The 22,625-nt window shown below is 40.1% G+C and overlaps 1 protein-coding gene and 1 pseudogene across 5 annotated transcripts in view; one reads left to right on the forward strand and one right to left on the reverse strand.

The window, feature by feature from the left end:
• Positions 1 to 8,536, reverse strand: part of RC3H1 (ring finger and CCCH-type domains 1) — a 77,008-nt gene extending 68,472 nt beyond the window's left edge. For all 5 annotated transcript variants that reach the window (XM_073900037.1, XM_025877466.2, XM_025877465.2 and 2 more), the window contains exon 1: positions 8,400 to 8,536. The gene's annotated coding sequence lies outside the window, so the exon portion shown is untranslated. The remainder of the gene's footprint in view (positions 1 to 8,399) is intronic.
• A 12,949-nt stretch (positions 8,537 to 21,485) lies between these two features.
• LOC112828672 (large ribosomal subunit protein uL6 pseudogene) lies at positions 21,486 to 22,395 on the forward strand (annotated as a pseudogene).
• Positions 22,396 to 22,625: the final 230 nt, after the last annotated feature.

A 22,625-nucleotide genomic window follows, 5' to 3' on the forward strand; every position in this document is an offset into this window, starting at 1 on the left:
TTCTGAAAAAACTGACTCAGATAATGAGTCAATCCACAGAACCTATAACTCAATTTTTCTAAACATATGGAGAACCTTACATTTATTTTTTAAGTCTCTGATAAATTTAAAGAAAAGCTAAAGTCAAGCAAAGAATATTTAATAAAAACAGTTCAAAAACTTCTTTCAATGGGGTAATTAATGTAAAATTTGACATACAAAACATGGGTTTTAAAAGAGTAATTATAGGGAAAGTATTTCAAAAGGAAGGTTAAAATCCAAGGTTTTGTTTTTGTTTTTTTTTAAGTACAGCACTTAAATATGGAAGACTACTACTCTTTAAAAGAATATCCCCACAAAAATGGACTTTTGGGCAAGCATGACCAGTATAGAGGGAAGGTCAAATCAAGACCAAACACAATATGGCTACTTTCAGCAAAAGCAGAGGTATAGCTTATCTATTTAAAAAAAAAAAAGGCAAGAGACTGACATAAGGTTCTCCATTTTTCAAGCTCTGTAAACTTCAACATGGTGAGTTAAGGAAGATACAAGTTCATGTAGTAACCAATTTGGATTTTACAGATTAAAACGTAGTTTGAATAGAATCCAAGTGTAAAGCCAAGCAGTGCCAATAGAGAATTCTGGATGCCAATAATGTTCGGTTAAATTCTATTCACCCTTACCAGCCAATTTATATTAGTCCTGGAAATTAATTTCTGTTATCTAAAACGACTCATACTCAAAAATATTTTTCTGGGCGCCTGGGTGGCTCAGTCGGTTAAGTGACTGCCTTGGGCTCAGGTCATGATCCTGGAGTCCCGGGATTGAGTTCCGCATCGGGCTCCCTGCTTGGCGGGGAGTCTGCTTCTCCCTCTGACCCTCTTCCCTCTCGTGTTCTCTCTCTCAAATAAATAAATAAAATCTTTAAAAAAAATATTTTCCATCATAATTGAATTATAGAGAGAAATCAGCTAAATGGGATAATTTTCTTCATTTAAGATTCTAATTATTTAAAGAATAACTATTAACTATATAGTCTTAATCTATACATATACTATTTAAAATTAGATAGTATATAATCCAATGGTCCCCAGTGACCTCTTCAAAGGTGACTGTAACTTCAAACATGACTGTAAGGCAACCCCAATTAGTGCGGAGCCCAAGAGAGAACTAGGCTAAGGAGATCTAGACTCTAATCCCAATACCGCTGTTTGTTAGCGCTGAGATCTGCATACCCTTCCTTGATAAACACAGTTGAAAGGTTTAGAGAAAAACAAGAAAAGGTGACTCCAGATTTTAGGAACACCGAAAAATGGAGTAAAAGATGATACTCTAATAAGAAACCAAGGAAATCATTAACGGACAATACTTGGTAAGGCTGTTTCATTCAGGGAGTAAAGTTTATTATGTAAAGTTCAGGGCTGCCAGAAGCACAAGCAACAAAGCACTGAAAATGTAGGCTTGAGGACAAACGGAGATCATGTAAAGAGGTAAGTTTTCTGTGAGAGTGAACATAAACAGAGAACTGGACCTTGGGAGGAGAGTTTACATCAGCACTCTTTAATAACACTTCCCGAGATGTTAAACACGTTCTTTGTCTTTGGTTTCCAGTATGGTAGCCACTAGCCACATGTGGTTACTGAACCACTGAAATGTGGCTGGTGCAACTGAATAACTAAATTTTAAATTTTATTTGATTCTAATTAGTTAAAAATTAAGTTTACGAACAAAATGGAATATTATTTAGTAGTAAAAAGAAATGAGCTAGGGACGCCTGAGTGGCTCGGTAGTTAAGCGTCTGCCTTCGGCTCAGACCATGATCCCAGGGTCCTGGGATCTAGTCCTGCATCAGGCTCCTTGCTCATCGGGGAACCTGCTTCTCCCTCTGCCTGCTGCTCCCCCACTCCTAGTGCGTGTGCTCTCTCTCTGACAAATAAATAAATAAAATCTTAAAAAAAAAAAGGAATGAGCTATCAAGCCACAAAAAGACCTAGAAGAACCTTAAATGTTACACTGCTAACTGGAAGAAGACAATCTCACTCATAAAACTATACAGCACAAAATGTGAATCCTCATATAAACTATGCAACTTAATTAGTAACAATTTATCAACACTGGATCATCAATTACAACAAATGCACCGCACTAACAGAAGATGTTAACAGAATTAACTGTGAGAGGAAGGTGTGTATGGAAATTCTGTCCCTTCAGGACATTTTTCTATTAACCTAAAACTGCTCTAAAAAAATTAAGTCTATTAAAAATTTTAAATTTAAGTAGTTAGCCATTTGTAGCTAGTGGCTGGTACTGAATAGCACAGATCCATATCAGTGAAAGATTGGCATGGGAAGAAAATGAGAATGGTATATCATTCCTGACCACTTCCTTCAAAAGTACACATACAGGGGCGCCCGGCTGGCTCAGTCAGTACAGCATGTGGCTCTTGATCTCGGGGTTGTGACTTCAAGCCCGACACTGGGTACAGACATTACTTAAAAATAAAATCTTAAAAAAAAAAAAAGTATACATACATTTAATCCTAAACGACACAAAATTTATATGCAGCTTCAGTAGCAAAATGATTTCAAATAGTCTAAATGAATATCTTTCTAAAAGGATTTTTGTTAAACAGAATTTAAGGAGGAAAATAACATTTATTGAATGAGTACTAGGTATCAGATACTATACTGAAAATGTATGTTATCTCATTTAAACTTCAAAACAAATCTTTAAGATTTTATTTATTTATTAAGCAATTCTAAATTTACAGAAGTCTGAGGCACCCGGCTGGGTCAGTCAGAAGAGTATGCAACTCTTTATCTTGGGTGTAGAGATTACTAAAAAGAAAAAAAATCTTTTTTTTTAAAAGATTTTATTTATTTATTTGACAGAGAGAGAGAGAGAGAACACAAGCAAGGCAAGAGGCAGGCAGAAGAAGCAGGCTCCCTGATGAGCAAGGAGCCTGATGCGAGACTCGATCCTAGGATGCCAGGATCATGACCTGAGCTGAAGGCTGACGCCTAACCGACTGAGCCACCCAGGCATCCCCCCCAAAAAAAAGGTTTTTAAAAAGGGGTGCCTGGCTGGTTCGGTGGGTAGAATGTGTGACTCTTGATCCTGGGGTTGAGAGTTCAAGCCCCAAGTTGGGTGTAGAGATTACTTAAAAAATAAATAAATAAAATGAATAAATTTTCAGAAGTCCAACTTTATTACACATTATTCCAGAAAAGAAAGCCTAATAGTTTTCTCTCTCAATCCATGAACTAAACCAAGCAAAAAAGGCTACAAATCAATTGCTTCTCTAAGTGTCATGTTTTTGGAGGGAGTCAGGTAAGAGAGCCAAAACCTAGGTTTTTAATACTTATTCAACATGTGATTAAAAGCAGAGTGTCAGGCAAATTACAGCTCTAATTATTCTCAAAGATTAGCTGAGTAAAATAATTATAAAGTCAGATTCATAAAGATCAAAGAATTTCAACCTAACAATCATTTTTCAATATAATCTCAAATAAGTCCTTGTCTGTTAACATTCCAAGTTTCTTCTACACATTAAGAAAAAGGGGGGGGGGAGAAAAACCAAAAGGCAAACAGGTTGTAGAGAGCAAACTAAATAAGTATCAGTTGCTCATATTTGTATAGAACATAATTTAGTTAATTCTCATAACCCAATAAGGAAATACAAATGAGTCTGAGAGTTTGAGTAGGACTCCTTTGGAACGATCAAAATTAAAACTGCAAATTGCTGTGACTTTCAACTTTTCTTCCATTAAGAGTCCCTGGCAGTCTGCCTACTGTACTCAAGAAAAGCATGCAAAGAATGAGGTGGTTTTTGATTCCTAACAATCATATCCCAAAGTTTTTTTCTGCAATTTCAATTATACATAGCACCGCTCCTTAATCTTGACTCAATATACGTTTATGTTAAATCCACAGAGACAGAAAGTAGAAGGGTGGTTGCTAGGGACCAGGGGGAGGGGGAAATGGGGAGTAACAGGTTAATGGCTACAGAGTTTCCTTTGTGGGTGATAAAAGCATTTGAAATTAGACAGCGGTGGTTGCACAATATTGCGAATATACTGCTACTGAACTGCTTACTTTAAAATTACTAGTTTTATGTTAAATGACCTGAACCTTAATTAAAAATTGTTTATGTTAAGATATATAATAATAAATATATATATTATATGTGTGTGTGTGTATATATATATACACATAATGACCCCTTTAGAACTCTTCTTCAAAAACATTGCTACCATGTTCAAATGCTATTTAGATCCTGGAGATTTTTAGATGCATTACGAGGTAAATTATTACCATATATGCACAGTAATAATTAGTGATCTGAGTAATGATGTCAGTGCTAAAATGCTTAACATCAAAATATTGCTGACATATGACATATATTTGTTAGTAATCTCAAAGAAAAACATAAATGAACCTTAAAATGTTTATTCCTCTACAGCAGGTCACAATTTCAGTCAGCTCAACTGTCACGAAAGGTCAACTCAACTTTTTTACTAGAATTCTTTCCCCAAACCTTAACTGATTAGGAAAACATTGTGAACTAATAAGAAGCGTCTAATATTTAAAAAAAAAAGAAGTGTCTAATATTACATAAAGGGTAAACAAGAATATTATATAAGAAGTGAACAGGCACAAGTCTGAACAATAATGGCTATAAATAAATATACTAAAGTTAACTGTCTTGAGGATGTAGGGAAACATTATTTAGGATTAGTAAACTGCTCACTTAAAAATATACAGAATCTATTTAAGAAACTTTGGAATAAGAAAAATTCCTTTGTATTATTCCAGACAAAATCAATTAGGGCGTAACAACCTCCAAGGCTAGTCTAAATCCAGCTAGACTCCAGGATTAAACAAGAGAAGGAGGTCTTCAAAAGTGTCCTACAAAAACGGGCTGATTTTGAAATCCACTATGGCTGTTCTGATGCAGGCCAATGTGAGAATTTAAATCCATTTGAATCTAACCCCAAAGAATACCTGAACTCCTGAGCGTTGACAGGGCCAAAGCTAAACCAGGTCAGTATACCCTGCCAAAGAACATCTTGCTCCGAGGTATCCACCAAACAGGATCATTTATCAGTGTATTCTTCACTTTGTTGAGTGCCAACCACTCTCAATATATATCCAAGGGTAGAACCCCAAGATCTAGAGACAAAAAATGGTGCCGTATTCTAAACGGTTTATGGCTTTAAAAAATTATAAATGAAGAATTTCAAGTGTTAGCTGGCCCAACTTGAACATCCCTGAATGTTACTAAAGTCATTTTTAAATTTCCATGAAGTATTTCAAAGGCACAATTTAGTAACTGTTTACACAGCAAATTAAAACCATGAAACCATTACAGCAATACCATAAATCTGTCCTATGTAAATGGTATGAATTTCTAGATCAACAGCATTTAAATTTGCTAAAAGCAAAAATAAATGTTTCATTTGTAATTCACATGAATAAATACTTTCTCAAACTTATAAGTGAATATCTGGCAGTGTATAATGTTAATAGAAAGGTATTAGGGCTAAAGGCAAGTACAGTATTACAAAGCATAGCTCCTGATCAAAACAGATAGGAATCTGTCAACATAGGAAAGGCTTCAAAGTTAAACCTTGAGACACATGGTGGCAGTAGTAAAGCATCTAATTTGTGCCACAAGACCTGGGTTTGAGTAAGCTCTTTCACCTATTAATTATGTGGCCTTTTTGCTAGTTACATAGCTTCTCCTAGCCTCAGATTCTTCATATATAAAGTGAGAACAATACCACCAATATTACAGCCTAAATACGAGGATTAAATGAGAATGTTTTTACTCATTCAACAAAGATGCTTTGAAAAACTGTAAATTTTTTATGTACAAAAAACCCTTTGAAATATCTTCAAATTAATCAAATATATATTAACTTTTAATATTACCAAAAAATGCAAATCTAATTCTTAAGCTATGGTTCCAAAACCTTACAAGGATATTCTTAAATATTACTTGAGAAACTGCAATTATCGGCATAAACACTGATAAAATATGAAAATGCAGGGATCATATCTAAAAACAGTTTTGACACCTATTAAAGCCAGAACTCTCTAGGGACCCAGACCCAACCCATAAATATCCAATTTCAAATACAAACCTTAAAATTTAAAAATATTTTGTTTTAGGACGCCTGGGTGGCTCAGTAGGTTAAGTGGCTCAGGTCATGATCCCAAGGTCCTGGGATCAGGTCCCTGAATCTGCTCAGCCTGGAGTCTGCTCCTCTCTCCGCCTGCCACTACCCCCGCTTGTGCTCGCTCGCTCTCTGACAAATAAATGTTTTTTTTAAGATTTAAAAAAATCTTTTGTTTTTCAGGAAAATGGTATTAAGTATGAGGCAAATTAGTCCTTCACACAAGATGAGATTTTTTTTTTCATACAAAGCAAACTGACCACTTAACAATTTTCAACCCTGTACATTCTAACAGGTTTAGGGTCACAGATAAATATAAGCATCATTACGACATAGACTTTACGTGCATTTTGTGCTGACCCAACAAAATTAAGCATTAAAAAAATTATGGATTTGAGCACTTAAAAAAAAGTGTCCTTTCTGAAAATTTACATTAGCTGGAGCCATGTGAAAGTTGTTCTTTCCCCATCACTTCAAAGTCAAAACAGCCACATTATTTCTGCTAGGCATAAAATGAAAGTTATTCATATTTTCCCACTATACTTCAATCCTAAACAACAGTAAGATACTTCAACCTCCATGTTTATTTGATTGTTAGTGTATTTACTGTCAATTCTCTTGAATTAAGGACTAACTCCACTCATTAAATTTCACATAACCTAAAAATGCTTCGAATTACAACACAGACAATTCTAAGTAGAAATTTACCCTAAAAATGGATGAAAGATATTAACTGGCATCTTCTCTGCACAGGTCAATCTTCCTTTTAAGAACACAAACTAGATGGACCACGCAACTGAATGTTAAATAGTAGAAAGCAATCTTCCTGGATGCATCCAAACAATTTTAATATAAATTTCTGCACACCTAGGTAGAAACTGCAATAGAAATAACTTGAATCATTCCCCCCGCCCCCACTTGGAAATGGACGAGGTAGATGTCTCAAAAAATTAAATTTAGGAGTAGTCGCAGTTAACTGTTGAAGTTACAGGCACTACTACCGGAAGGCAAATGCAATAAAGAGCTGCCTCTCCAAAAGCCTAAACATTCAAAAGAGAACTGTTGTTTCTAGTTTTTGAAAGTCATAAAAAAAGTTTTGAAATCTTATTTAAAATCTGCTTTAGAAATCAAATATCAAACTCAAAGGAAAGGTTAGTCTTAGAACAAATTACTGAGAGGCAAAAATTAGAACATGAGACAGGACACAAGAAGTTCTAGCCTGGAGATGAACCACTTCTCTCCTGAAGAAATGCTTCGTTAGGTCCATTCTGGGCTAATGTTTCTTATGCGGCACATTAATAATTCAAAAACGGTTCGTTTGAAGAAAAGTTCTATTCAAACATTACAATTTGTCTTCGGGTTGCCAGTTAGTGGCTTTGTTTCCAGTTTCATGGACTATTCTGGGATGTCAAGAGTTATATTACTGCTCCAAAAGAGCCCTTGTTTCACTCTCACCCGGGATGTGGGCATAACTGATGTTTAGAGAGAACTGATGCCAAGCGATGTTTTAAGAACACCCCTTAGCCCTCCATCCCTCCCCATCCCTTATCGATAATCGCGTTTTACCTGGCATGTTTTTTGCTGTTGCACTTAATTTTTTTTTTAAACGACACCCGCATACACAATTTCCCTATCGCCATCAGGAAGAAAGAAGACCATCTGGCTCGATCTCCAAGAGCTTCAGGGAAATAAGACTCCGTGGAACCCACTGGGCCGAGGAAGGGGAGCGCTTACGCGGTCAGGGAAGGGAGCAGCCCTGAGGTGCAGGAGCTGCCCCGACTCAGGGACGCGGAGGCGGGGCCAGTTTACAGGCGCCTTCACCTCCCCACCCCCACAGACCGGGGGTCCAAAAGCATTTCCTGCGCGCACTCTCCACCCGCCGAGGCTCTCGGGGTAACCGCCGAGCTGGGCGGCCTTTTGACCCCCTCCCTTCCCCTTGTCCGGGGCGGCGCCCGCACCTCTCCACGGCCTACCCACCCCGCCAGGCCCTCCCGGCCGCGCTCGGAGGCCTGAGGCCTAAGGACGCCGGGCGCTGACAAGCCCCTCCGCCGCCGGCGGGGCTGAGGCCGGGGGGTGGGGTGGGGGGCCGGCCGCTACAGCCGAGGGGCGGAGGGCGGGCAAGGACGGCCCCTTCCCCGCCGCGGCTGCCTATTGTTCCCGACGGAGGCCGGGCGGCGGCCACCGCACTCCCGATGCCGCCGCCGCCACCGCCGCCGCCGCCGCCGCCTGCCGCTCGCTCACCGCGCTGGTCCGAGCAGCAGCTCCTCTCAGCTCCGAGTCCCCGCGGCCGTCGCCACTGCTGCGGCAGCCGTCACAGCCGCCGCCGCCACCGTCGACTCTGACTCTGTCCCAGGACGCCGGGCCACGGCCGCCGCCGCCACCGCCAGCGCCGCCTCCGGCCTCCCACCTGCTGCTGCTGAGGCTGCTCCTGCAGCAGGGGCCATCTTGTTGGTCGGCCTCCTCTTCCTCCTCCTCCTCCTCCGCTCCGTCGCTCGTTGTCTTCGTCCCCTTCCTCTTCCTCGGGCTCCGGCCCGCCCCGGAGACTGGGGCGGGGACGAGGGCGAGGCCCCTCCTTCGGGGGGCGGGGCGCGCGGAGGGGCGGGGCGGGGCGGCCGCGGGAGGAAAGCTCTGAGTCACCCGCAGCCAACGCCCGGGGAGGGAGGCCCGCGACGCTCTCCGCCAACCCCCGGGGCGCACCCACGCCCGCAGCTGCAGAACTGGTCCAGCAGTCCGCCGGCCCTCCCCCACCAGCGCCTTTGCGCCCAGCGGCGAGCGGCCAGACGGCGATGGGCATTGGGAAATTTCTGACGTTTCCATCGAACCCCGCACTCCCTCTACCCCTAGGCTTTCTCAGCTCTCGTCCCTCTACTCCGGTTCCTTTTCACATCCCCCCACCCCCCCCGACCCAAAAGAATTTGTTCTTATCTTGTGTTATTCGCGTTTTGGATCACACCAGCTTTGCCCTAGACACCACTCTCACCGACTCCCAAAAAGAGTTCAGCTTCCCGACGCGGCGAAACCGCCCAAGGGCCTGGACACTCACTGCTCCAAAACGTCTCTCCAGGCCTAAGTGAACGATGATAGCTGTCTAGGGGGGACGGAAAGATTCGGCCCACGGAAGAGTTCCTGGGTCTAAAAGCTAACCTTGCAATGACTGAAAGTTTCTTCTCCCTTACGGAAAAGAAGCCATTTTGATTTGGGGTAGTGGGAGACCCCTTCTAGACAGTCGCGCTTCACCAAACCCGTGCTTTAAGGAAAAGAAACGGAATTCTCCTCGTATCATACAGTTCAAATTTCAAGATAAATCGTCTAGAATAGAGATGGTCCTCCCATAAACACCCAGTTAATACTCCTCTGCATTATTCCCTTTTTTGCTTCAGGTCTTGGCCAAGAGAGCAGAGATTTCGCTCTCCTGTCCTTTCTTCACTGCAGACATCACCAATACCAAGAACAGTACTATATTTGGAGAAGCTCCTGCCTTTAACTCAATAAATTCAGTCATTATAACAGTGTTTTATAATATTTGTAAAACAGATCACACACCTTCCTAAACTCTAAGCGGCGGTCTTTTTAGTTGCGGACACCCTCCTGCTACTCAGATCGCAGCTTCTTTTTGGAAGACCTATTGATGTCTTTCCATTGATTGGAATTTTACTCCCTTTGAAGTGGGCGAAATCTGTAACCTTCCCTTCAACCTCCTCAGTAGTAAACCCAATCCTACAAAGAACTAACTTCTAGCTATCACAGAGGGATTAGGTTAGTGTATGCTAATCTAAAGGATATCTATCTCTTGGATAGCCTTTCCCTCCTCAATGAGCCGGACCTCATTCCCCTGCTAGGAAAAACATTAATCTGTTCCTCCTGTTTTTCCTCCTCCTCCCTTCTTCTCCCTCCTAGGGAACTTTCCACAACAGAAGGTTTTAGCGGCTGTTGCTAGGCAAACATGCCAACTTCCCTGTTTAGGTGAAGCAAATAACCCAACTTCCATTACAAGCAACCTAGATAATATAATTTCTTTAAACTATTAATAGTTGTACCTCAGTTGGTAAATCCCTTTCAAGGTTATCTTATAAAATATGATGCTTAAGTTAAATTTATTTTTATCAATATTTCAGTTAAATACAGGTTTAAAGCCAAGGGGCTTCCCAGAATTCACTTTAATAATATAATTAAACAGAAACATTTGGCAGAAAAAGAAGAAAAGCAGCTTTGAAAATTACTCCGGTGTTTACAATAAAAGCTAATCTATGAGAAACATTTATATGCTTTGAACTCCCCACTTAGGGTAGATGTATAAATTGCAGAGAATAATTTGTTCCTTGAGACTGTGCCTATTTAGAAGAAAGATAATATGGTTATTTGGCAAGAAAAAAATAGAGATTCTGGATTTTATTCCCAAATTAATAACACAGTAAGAATTTTAGCTACTGAACTAAGCTCTTTTTTTCCTGCTTTTGCTGTTAAAATTTTTGCTACTGTTATGTAGTAACGTTTTTCAGGGTGTTGAGAGGTAATAAAAATAAGATTTAAAAAGATATGTTGAAATTGATATATATATTTATTTAAAGTTTCAAACACTTAAAATTATATAATTTGTTTTAATCCAGCTATTTGCATTAATCCAGTGAAATAGTGTTTAAGAACTTTCTTGAGCTAAGAAAATACTTTAAGAGTGTATTACTAAAGACAAACAGCTTATATGTTTTATAATCATTTGTGCTTAGAGATCACTACTGTGTAACTTTAACACAACTTAAGCAATTTAGTTTTATTTTGTATTTTATTATTTAATTCTGATATACAATACCTAGAAATTTAGACTCTGCCTGGGCCTCTGTCATTGGTATACTATGAAAATTAAATGAGTCATTTCATGTAAAAGACTTAAAACAGTTCATGGCACATAGTAAGTACTCAAATGATTTTTAAAAATCCTTTTTATGTTTATGTCATTATAGTCTTTATTTTTTTTTAAAGATTTTATTTATTTATTTATTTGAGAGAGAGAATGAGATAGAGAGAGAGCATGAGAGGAGGGAGGGTCAGAGGGAGAAGCAGACTCCCCGCTGAGCAGGGAGCCCGATGTGGGACTCGATCCGGGGACTCCAGGATCATGACCTGAGCCGAAGGCAGTCGCTTAACCAACTGAGCCACCCAGGCGCCCCTGTCATTATAGTCTTTAGTTTTTTCATCAGCCAAATGAGGATGACAAGTCATCAAATACATTTTTGCTCTTAGCATGAACTCTAAAAAAATTAATGCTAGTTTTTAGATCACAAATCAGTTAAAATAACGCCTTATGAATTTTTTCAATGTATTTTCTGATATGCCTGTACTCTATTGTTCTTCCTTTGATTTTTGGCTTTTTTTGAGACTAAACTTTGTTTTTCAAGTTATGCAGTGTGATTAAGCTAGCACGTGCTTAAATAATACTCTGGAATGTATAATTGTCACCCTAAGGCATTGTTTGTTTATTTTAAACTAGAAAAGATTTTTAGATACCAGTCAACTTATATGAAACAGGCTAAGGAAGGTTGGATAGATCACATATCTACCCAACTCCTTCTTTATAGATAAATATCATATTATTGAGGAGGGGGTTAGAGAGTGAGAAGGGCTATTCCATCCTACAAAGATGAATAAGTCATGTGTCCCTGCCTTAAAGAAATTCAACAATCTAGTAAGAGAATACAATAAAATATATGTATAAACAACTAGAGTATAAAATAAACTGGGTCATTATTACATAGTAAGTATAAAGTTCTACGAAAGTTAAAGGGAAGAATTAGTAGGAATCATCATTCTAATGTCACAGAAACTACCTTTTGACAGGTCAAAATAACTATGTATGATGTTTAGATGTGTACCCAGACCCATAGAAATATAACAGCTCTCAGTTCAGGGCAGGATGCAGCTGAAGGGTAAGGAATGGGAAGCAGAGGGCGCCTGGGTGGCTCAGTTGGTTAAGCGACTGCCTTCGGCTCAGGTCATGATCCCGGGGTCCTGGGATCGAGTCCCACATCAGGCTCCCGGCTCAGCAGGGAGCCTGCTTCTCCCTCTGACCTTCTCCCCTCTCATGCTGTTTCTCTCTTGCTCGCTCTCTAATAAATAAATAAAATCTTAAAAAAAAAAAAAGGAATGGGAAGCAGAAGGGTGAGTGAATAGAGTGTAGATTAACTAAAAAACCTGGTTAAAGTACAGCTGGAACCTGAGACCTCTCCAATGTAAATGATTTATGTAGGGAGAGGGAATGATATCCTCAAATGCATGCACAAATAATACTAGAGCTGAGTCATCTGGATTTTCTGGACTGCTTTAGGTAAAGTAAGGGTGGGAGTCCAAATGAGTCCTCTTCATCCTCCCCCCCCAACCCTCCCTCATACATAGATTTTCCATAACCTACTCTCTCCCCCATTCGACAATCCTATTAACCCTGTTCGTTAAGATAAACTCTAGAAAATAAATGGAAAAGAGGAAGATAGTCCAAGCAATTATGCTAAGGAAATATGAGGAAACCAGTAGTTTCTGACCTACCCTTCCCCTTTAGAGATCAGTCCCAAACCAGGACGCAGTCAGCATGTGCAAACTAGACCCATGGGGTTGCCTTAGATTTAGGGTAACAATCCAAAGTAATCATGGCAGATGTAGCCCAAGCCAGTTCTGGGGTTTCTGGAGGTAGGTTCCTGTAGGCTTGATCCCAAAAGAGTTAAATAAACTGATGTTTCTGAGTCCCTCCTGAAACTGCTTCTGAACCTGTCTGTGAGCCCTATTGCTCAACTATAGATAGACCCAGACAGTTAAAACCAGAAGCAGACCAGACAGCTTAACTCATGCTCTAACTAAAACCTGTTGTGCTTATTTCTTATCACACTTTCTTGAGGCATTGATGAAGGCATTTTACAATGACCAAGAACATCTCACCCATCCAACCAGAAAAGCCCTGATAGCAATGGAATGCCTAGAAGACCACGCCCCACATATCCCCTCATACCCCCTTCCTTGCCCATGATCATGGGCTGAACACGCACCAGCCCACACCTGTGACCACATGCTCTCTGCCTGCTTTCTTGCACTCACCGCCCTGAACCTCTCTCTATCAAACTCTGATGTCCATTTTGCTGGTGGAGAGGTCAGTTGTCAAGACTTAAGCCACATCCCCAGGCTGCCCACACCCAAATAAATTTCTCTCTTCCTCTTTCCCAGACTCTCATCTCTTGAGTTACTGGCTTCTCTTGTGACAACTTTATCTGAGTTTGTTCGGCAACATTGTTGGCTAACCCAGCCAGGGCCTGTGCTTTCAATTTATCCCCCCTCAGGATTTTCCAGGATGGAGTAGTTGGGCCCCGAAGTGCGCTGAAGCTCACCAGTTTGTTTCCTGAGTTATGGCTATGATTTTTATTTTTATTTTTTTTTTAAGATTTTATTTGTTTATTTGAGAGAGAGAATGAGATAGAGAGAGAGCACGAGAGGGAAGAGGGTCAGAGGGAGAAGCAGACTCCCTGCTCAGCAGGGAGCCCGATGTGGGACTCGATCCCGGGACTCCAGGATCATGACCTGAGCCGAAGGCAGTTGCTTAACCAACTGAGCCACCCAGGCGCCCCATGGCTATGATTTTTAGATAACAAACTGGTCTACCTTTCATGAAGGCCTTCAGCCCAACATTGAGAATCTCTGAACTTCAGGTGACCTTTTGAGACTTATCCTAGGGTGATAGTAAACAGAACACCTCTATGAAAGAGACATCAGACAACTTTCCTGCAAGAGGTCCATTCTAGGCACTGGTTTAAACAGGGTCAAGAGAAAGCAGCTCCACTTTTCACTTAGCAAAACTTACTTCATTATCATACTAATTCCCTAGGACTGCTGTAATAAAAACCACAGACTGGTGGCTTAAACAACAGAAATTTTCTCATAATCCCGGAGGCCAGAAGTCCAAAATCAAGGTGTTGCCAGGTTTGGTTTCTTTCAAGGACTCTCTCCTTGGCTTGCAGCTAACCATCTTGTCCCTCTGTTACTTTGTGTTCATTCTGTGTCTATTTGTATCCCAGTCTCCTTTTACAAGGACACCAGGCATATTGGGTTAGGTAGGGCTTACCCATATGATCTCATTTTACTTTAATTACCTCTTTATGGGCCCTATCTCCAAATACAGTCACATTCTAAGGCACTAGGGGTTAGGACTGTAACATAGGAATTTGGGAGTAAGGGGCACGGTTCAGCCTATAACAATAATAAATATTCACTTTAAGAATATCATAATTATTAATAAAGGGCACCCTTATGAAGGTACAATTTCAAATTTATTCAGTTAAACCTGAAGCTTTGTTTTTTTTTTTTGTTAAGATTTTATGTATTTGAGAGAGAGTGAGCGCACGCGAGAGAGAGAGAGAGAAAGAGAGAGAGAGAGAGAGAGAGAGAGAGAAGCAGATGCCCCGCTGAGCAGGAAGCCCAATGCAGGGCTTGATCCTAGGACTCCAGGATCACGACCTGAGCCAAAGGCAGACGCTTAAACAACTGAGTCACCTAGGTGCCCTGAACCTGAAGCTTTTCTAATTACTCTTTGTATCATAAAATATCAATGCTTTTTGGGTATAAATTAGCAACAACAAACAGGATACTAAAATGAAAAAACTGATTACCAAAATTATCTGAGTCATACCACAATTAAGAGTTATCGGAAAACAAATAGAACTTGAATTCTAGTCTATTCAGATAGAACTTGAATAGACTCAAGATTAATATGAAAGGATTTATAGAGCTGATGATTTGACCCTCATTTAGAGTTCTGTCTAAATAAGCAATTATAGATATTTTGAGGTCAAATACATTTTGTAACCAAATGATATCCTCTAGCACAAATGTATGTTCAGTATCTCTTGGGCAATATTAGGTTTCTCATGTCATGACTAGCCAGTTAAAAAAAGTTGGACATTCATGTGTAAATCATTCTGCAAACTAGAACTTGAAAGGTATGCTTTAAGCAAGATGAAGAGGAACTTTATTTTGCTCCATGCCTTACTTTCCAGGATCTGGACTTGGGGGGAGTCTTTAGAGTTCTTTATGATGTTCCAAGAAGTTTGGGATTAAAGATGAGCTTGGGGCACCTGGCTGGCTCAGTCGGTGGATTCTCTCCCTCTGCCCCTCCCTGAGCTTGCTCTCTCTCTCAAATAAATAAATCAATCTTTAAAAAATAAGATAAAATCTTTAAAAATACATACATACATACATGCTTATGCACATAAATATGAGCTCTGCTACTTGGGGCAGATCGTGAACCAGATAGGAAGATGTCCCTAGGATGGATACTTCCTTGAAGATGTGCTACTTCTTGGGTTTGTTTCCCTTCCATTATCCTCTATGTTGGAATGAAATCTTGTTTCAATGTTCCATTGTTTTCTCAGCTATGCCCCCTTCTATCAACAGGAGAGTTCTGCCTCCATACTTAGGCCAGTCATTCTCATGCAGGCCAGTGTAGCATAGGCAATGGGAAATACCTACAGTTCCCCCAGAGGAAAAGCAAATCTCAGGGATACGTATCAGTTTTTCTCCACCTGGATATTTGTCTCCTGTTGTCAATCTTGGACGGGTAGGAAGACCTAGTACAAACCCTTGCTGTGCCACTTATTGCTGTGTGAGCTTGTATAAGCTAAGCTTAGGAAGCCTCGATTTCCTTCACTATAAATTAAGGATTGTAAAATGTAACTAAGATGGTTTTTTCGGTATTAAAATGAGAAAATACATGTAGAGCATCTAATACAATGCCTAACATCTACTAGGCGCTCAATGAGGGAGAGTTATTAAAATTATACTAGGTAGTATGTGTTGCATCAGGCTGATGATTCTCAGTTTTGTGGTGAATTTTAAAAACTTTGTATCTCCAGCTCTGACCCTAGAGATTGTGATTTGAAGTATTATGGTGGGGCCAGGGAGCTTTCATTTTTTTGAATTTTACAGGTGATCCTATCCTATTGTCTGAGGTAAACAACTGATGTATATCAATGGTCAGGTCAGCAAGCTTTTTTGGTAAATAGGCAGATAATAAATATTTTAGGCTTTGCAGGCCACTCAGCTCTGTCATTGTAGCAGGAAAGCAGCCCCAGACAAAATGTAAATAAATGAGCATGCCTGTCTTCCAATAAAACTTTATGTACAAAAACAGAGAAAAAGAGATGGTGGGCTGGACTTGGCCCCCAGACTGTTGTTTTCCAACCCTGTCTTATATGAAGAGAGGTTTTATTCGCCAAAGTCAGGGAAAGTATTTTATGTTCAGCAGCAGCATTAAAAACCTTGCATGTAATGACCAATGTTTGGTGTTACACACGATTAACTAAACAGACAGAACTCCTGCCTTCCAAGGAATTAGTTTCTAAAACAACAACAGCACAGACATACTATTTATAAATAATCCCATATGACTACTTGTCATATAAACAGGTGACTATACGAGACTAAACATGAAACTGAGTTCAGAGGTGGGCAGATTTTCCCAATGCTTTCGATTTACAAATATCAGATAAAATAAAAGGAGCATTCAGTAACCAATGTAAAGAGGAGAGCAATACCCCAGACTAGCTCCCCTCTTTGAGCAGGAGGCAATCAGAGAGCATCTTTCAAGAGGAGTCCTTTAGGACCCCTGACTGGCTCAGTCAGTAGAGCATGTGACTCTTGCTCTTGGGGTCATGAGTTTGAGCCCCAAGTTGGGCAGAGAGATTACTTCGGAGAGAAAAAAAAGAAGGGTCTTTTATTTTTTTTTTTAAAGATTTTATTTATTTATTCATGAGAGACAGAGGGGGAGAGAGAGAGAAGCAGAGGGAGAAGCAGGCTCCCAAGGAGCAGGGAGCCCGATGCGGGACTCGATCCCAGGATGCTGGGATCATGACCTGAGCCCAAGGCAGACGCTTAACCATCTGAGCCACCTAGGCACCCAAGAAGGGTCTTTTAAGTAAGACTTCATGGCTCTCTACATGGCCAAATTTGCCCTCTCTCATTGGAGCTTCTTCATCAAACACATTATCAGGGGCGCCTGGGTGGCTCAGTCTGTTAAGCGTCTGCCTTCGGCTCAGGTCATGATCCCAGGGTCCTGGGATCCAGCCCCACATGGGCTCCCTGCTCAGCCAGGAGCCGGTTCTCCCTCTCCTGCTGCCACTCACTCCCCCTGCTTGTGCTCTCTCACTTGTTCTCTCCTTCTCTCTCTCAAATAAGTAAATAAAAATCTTTAAAAAAACACACACATTATCATCAGAATTATCCTCTGAGGTAAAGGGCTATGTTACGGCTGCAGTTTAGTGAAACATGTGACTATTTCCTTTATTTAACCTGGAACAAAGAAAAATGTTTCCCTTTCTCAATAGGAATGGTAAATTAGAAGAAAAATCAGTGGATCAATTTGTGTGTTGGTGTGTGCATGTGTTTATGAGTGTGTTTAAAATAAGAGATTGGTAATTTAGTGACCTACTGCCTACATTTGTAGAAATGATGGAATAATAGTTGTTGGATAGAGCAAGATTCTCCTACATCTCCTAGTATTTCTGAAAGATGGACATACCTAATGAGTTACTTATAATTTTATGGCTGCCCAACATCTTACTCCGCCCTCCATACACTGTTTGGGAATTTTTGTGAGTGGCAGGATCTCTTCTCCCACTCGAGGGGCCAGAAGGTCCAGATACTTGCCTTCTGCCCTTCCACATGCCCCCCACCCGCCATCCCCACAGCCATCCTAGGGTGAGGGAAAGTGACCCAAGCTTGGTAGACTGGATGCTCCTACTTGGGACTTTGAATCAGGACCGAGTCACACAGACTAAGCAGAATTCATCCCCCTCGCACCTGTGATACCCAGAGTCTGGTGACGCAATGGCAGCAGTCTCTGGGGTGGTATCCAGCATTTACTGGCAATGGCAGTGGTACCCTAACCAGGCCATTTCAGGACTGACTTTAGCTGTGGTTCTGGCTCTCTAGCTTCACTCAACTCCCTTCCTTCCATCAAAACTGTGATTCACTCACTGCTCCTCCAGAAAATTTCTTGTCTGCTTACGTTGGCCGCTGAGATGGTTTAACATATAAAGGAAAGGTACAGAAATCAAAAGATTGCAGAAATAATCCATTTCCCCATTTCTCATATAGTTTCCCTTTACTCAGTTTAATGGAAATTATCCATGTTTAGGTTGTTGTTTTGTTTTGTTTTGTTTTTTGGGGGGGGGGCTTGGCCCTGATTTTTATGACTCTAGTCTTTAGAGTTTCAAAACTTAAGAGTACATCTGTACCCATTTCAGGTAAACTTAAGTGAAGGTGTCCTAAATTACACATTCCCTTCTGTTATTCAGTTCATTGATTATACCCAAATAATAAGCACTCCTCTCAAGATTTTGACTTGATTTTTTTACTCACTTTGCTATTAAAAACTAATATTGCACACATTTCCAAAGGGGAAAGACTCCATATAAATCTCTCTCGACTAAACATTTCTATGCATGCAAAGGGCTTTTAATTTTTTTCTTGAATTCCTTCTGCCAACAAGAATCTTCCGAATCAAGCATTTCATTTGGGGCCATCAAAGCCCTCTTTGCTAAAATTACATGGAAAAAGGATTCTTTTTTCCATTTTTGCAAAAATATTTCAACTACCTCAGTTGAAGGGTTCATTTGTGACTCTTTTCTGCAGAGATTTACAACCTTGTTTCTGCAACATCTAATTGAGCCCCCGATGTTCTCAACTAATGATGTGAAAGTCACAGAATGAAATTAATTTGCACCCACTTTATGGCAAACAATCACAATAAATATCTGATTACTGGTCATGTGCCAGTCACGGTTCTGTGATAATACAGCAGTGACTATGCCAAGAGTCTATTCCTCCAGAACTTATGGCTTAGCAGGGAAGATAGAATACTTATAAATAATTAAACAACCACAAGTGTGAAGGCCAAAGTACGTGGCATATTTAACAGTGAGAACTGACTGAGTCTAAAACGAACAGAGGCTTCCTCAAGAAAATGACATTTAAGCTGAAAGCTACAGGATGAGTAGAAATGAGCGAGGCAAAGAGAGAGCAAAATGTTTCAGGCAGAAAAAACAGCATATGCAAATGCTCCGAGGCAGGAAGAATGGTGGTTTGTTTCAGGAACTAACAGAAATCCAATCTGGCTGGAGAAAGTGACGAGATTCAGAAGGAGCCTAGCAAAGAAGATGGCTACAGAAGAAAGCAGGTAAGCATTGGAAACCAAAGTAGGCTGAACTTGCATTTTCTGGTTAACTCAGTTTTTATAGCCCAGAAGGACCAGGGGCACAAAAGACAAAGCAAGATTCAAGATGAGAGTTTCCCTTCATAAAGCCAAGACCCAAAGTGTTGCACTCTCAGTATTAGGACAAATGATAAATGAATACCTCTCCCCTCCTTGGAAATGCAAAAAGCTACTGTTTTTTTGTTTTGTTTTGTTTTGTTTTGTTTTGTTTTGTTTTGTTGTTTTTTTAAAGCTACCTGTTTTAAACTTTGGTGCTGAATGGAGAGAAGAAAACTTTCCCTGAGAATTCATTACCACAAGCAAACCCTTTTGCAAGTTTATAGTTTGAATTCACACTTCTTGGATAGACCAAAAATATCTCAAGTCAATACTTTGATTTGCTCTTGGTTTGGATGCCCCAATCACCTGACAGAAGCAAAGGTAAATCCTTTCTGAAGGAACCTCTTGCCTCCCAGGCCTCAAGAGTTTCTACGAAGGGGTTCCTGGGTGAGTCAGTCGGTTAAGCGTTGGACTCTTGATTTCGGCTCAGGTCATGATCTCAGGGTCCTGAGATGGAGCCCTGCTTGAGACTCTTTCCCTCTCCTTCTGTCCCTCCCCACTCCCACTCATGCTCTCTCTCTCTCCAAAATAAATAAATAAATAGATAAAATCTTTTAAAAAAATAATTTCTGCTGAAAATTCAAAGGAATAGCATAATTCATAGTAAAACAAAAATGTCATCAACAGCAACCACAGTGTCAGTCAGCAATAATCATCCAAAATGATGAACATCATGAGCCCTCATGGCAGAATCAGACCCATAGAACTTTCAGATGTTGAAATTATTCAACACAGAAAATCAATAAGTAAGTGTAATGTTTCTAAGAATAAATAAATCTTTAAAGCATGAATCAAAAGTGGGCAGTTAAAAAGAATGAAACATCTTTTCTGATACCAATGGATAGGGAACAGAAAATTAATCCTCTTTTGAGAAAAACCAGAAAAGCTGGTCAAAAAAAGTTGTTTTTAATTGGAATCTTGGAAGCTTGACCTCCTTAAGTTCTCCTATCAATGGACCTAGGGAGCTTGTTTGGAGGTTCTAGCAGGGGAGTACAGTTACTCATATACCCTTGACTCAAGAATGGTCCTCCTCTGTTGGGTAGGTGGTCCTCTTCCATTGAGCATGCAGCTTTGGAGGGATGCACGTGCAGTGGTAAGTGGGAAAGGGGACACCCACCCAGCCAGCCAGATCAGCCAAATCAACTTTGGTGATCAATGGGGTGACAGATGTTGCAGCCAGATAGCCTTCACATCTATGGTCAAAATATTTTTAGAATCTTGAACACATGAGAGAACTTATAAGGCAGAGAAGAATTAAAACAGGAGCTATATGTAATACATTTGAAAATCTAGACTAAATGCAAAAATTTCTAAAAATATATGAAATTTTTAAATTGACATGAGAAGAAATGGAGAACTTGAATAAAGTATAAATTTAAAGAAATTAAAATGGTAGTTAAGACCTCCTCTTACAGGGCGCCTGGGTGGCTCAGTTGTTAAGCGTCTGCCTTCGGCTCAGGTCATGATCCCAGGGTCCTGGGATCGAGCCCCACATCGGGCACCCTGCTCTGCAGGAAGCCTGCTTCTCCCTCTCTCACTCCCCCTGCTTGTGTTCCCTCTCTCGCTGTGTCTCTCTCTGTCAAATAAATAAATAAAATCTTAAAAAAAAAAAAGACCTCCTCTTACAAAAAAACAAAAACATCAAAATGATTTTATGGGTGAGTTTACCAGCCATTTGAGAAGCAATTCATTCTGGTTTTATAGAAGTTTATTCATAAATCAGAGAAAGAACAAAAGATTCCCACCTCTTTTTAGAAGAAAGCTATATCTTGATTTCAAAACACAAGAAAGACAATACAATAAAAGAACATTATAAGCCATTTCACTTATGAATATAAATTTTGACAATGAACTACAGCTATACACAGTATGTTTGAATTTCACCAACAATATTGAGTGGGAGGGGCAAGTCATAGAAAAATGTAATCATTATGATTCTACTTAAAGTTCTAAAACATTCAGCTCTCTTTGCCGCATCTCCTGCGAGAATGACCATTCTCAGCAATCAGACTGTCGACATTCCAGAAAATGTCGACATCACTCTGAAGGGAAGCACAGTTATTGTGAAGGGACCCAGAAGAACACTGAGAAGGGACTTCAATCACATCAATGTAGAACTCAGTCTTCTTGGAAAGAAAAAGAAGAGGCTCCGAGTTGACAAATGGTGGGGAAATAGAAAAGAGCTGGCTACTGTTTGCACTATCTGTAGTCATGTACAAAACATGATCAAGGGCGTTACACTGGGCTTCTGTTACAAGATGAGGTCTGTGTATGCTCACTTCCCCATCAACGTTGTTATTCAGGAGAATGGTTCTCTTGTTGAAATCCGAAATTTCTTGGGTGAGAAATACATCTGCAGGGTTCGGATGAGGCCAGGTGTTGCTTGTTCTGTATCTCAAGCCCAAAAAGATGAGTTAATTCTTGAAGGAAATGACATTGAACTTGTATCGAACTCAGCTGCTTTGAGTCAGCAAGCCACAACTGTTGAAAACAAGGATATCAGAAAGTTTTTGGATGGTACCTATGTTTCTGAAAAAGGAACAGTTCAGCAGGCTGATGAATAAGATCTGAGTTGTCCATCTACAGAAACAGCAAGATGCCGGATGATTTTTCAGACTTGTGATATTTTAAATATGCAATAAAAGCTATACTGATTTGGAAAATAAAGTTCTAAAACATTCAAAAATGTATAATATGCTATTTAAGGATATATACAAAAGTGATCAAGAATATAAAGAAAACAGAAATAATTAACTCAAAATTTAGGACAGTGTTCATTTTGCGAGTAATAAGGGGGTTTTTGATAGAAATTATTCTGGTTTTTGGCCTAGGTAGTGAGTATGCACATATCATTTTTTCATTATTCTTTAATTGCACATTTTCATTTATCCTTTTCTGTACATTATATATAGCAGACTTAAAAAATTTGATGAATTGAAATCTTTTTAAAAGTCATAGCAACATCAGAATAGAGAGCCCAAAATACTGTCTTCTCTTCTTAGGGAATTTATTAATAAAAAGGAGATTTAAGGGGCACCTGAGTGGCTCAGTCTGTTAAGTATCTGCCTTCAGCTCAGGTCATGATCCCAAGATCCTGGGATGGAGTCCCACATCGGGCTCTCTGCTCA

This window comes from Callorhinus ursinus, unplaced genomic scaffold (assembly GCF_003265705.2).
Source record: "Callorhinus ursinus isolate GAN/ISIS: 27379988/994484 unplaced genomic scaffold, GSC_fseal_2.0 scaffold13, whole genome shotgun sequence".
NCBI classification, from domain to species: domain Eukaryota; kingdom Metazoa; phylum Chordata; class Mammalia; order Carnivora; family Otariidae; genus Callorhinus; species Callorhinus ursinus.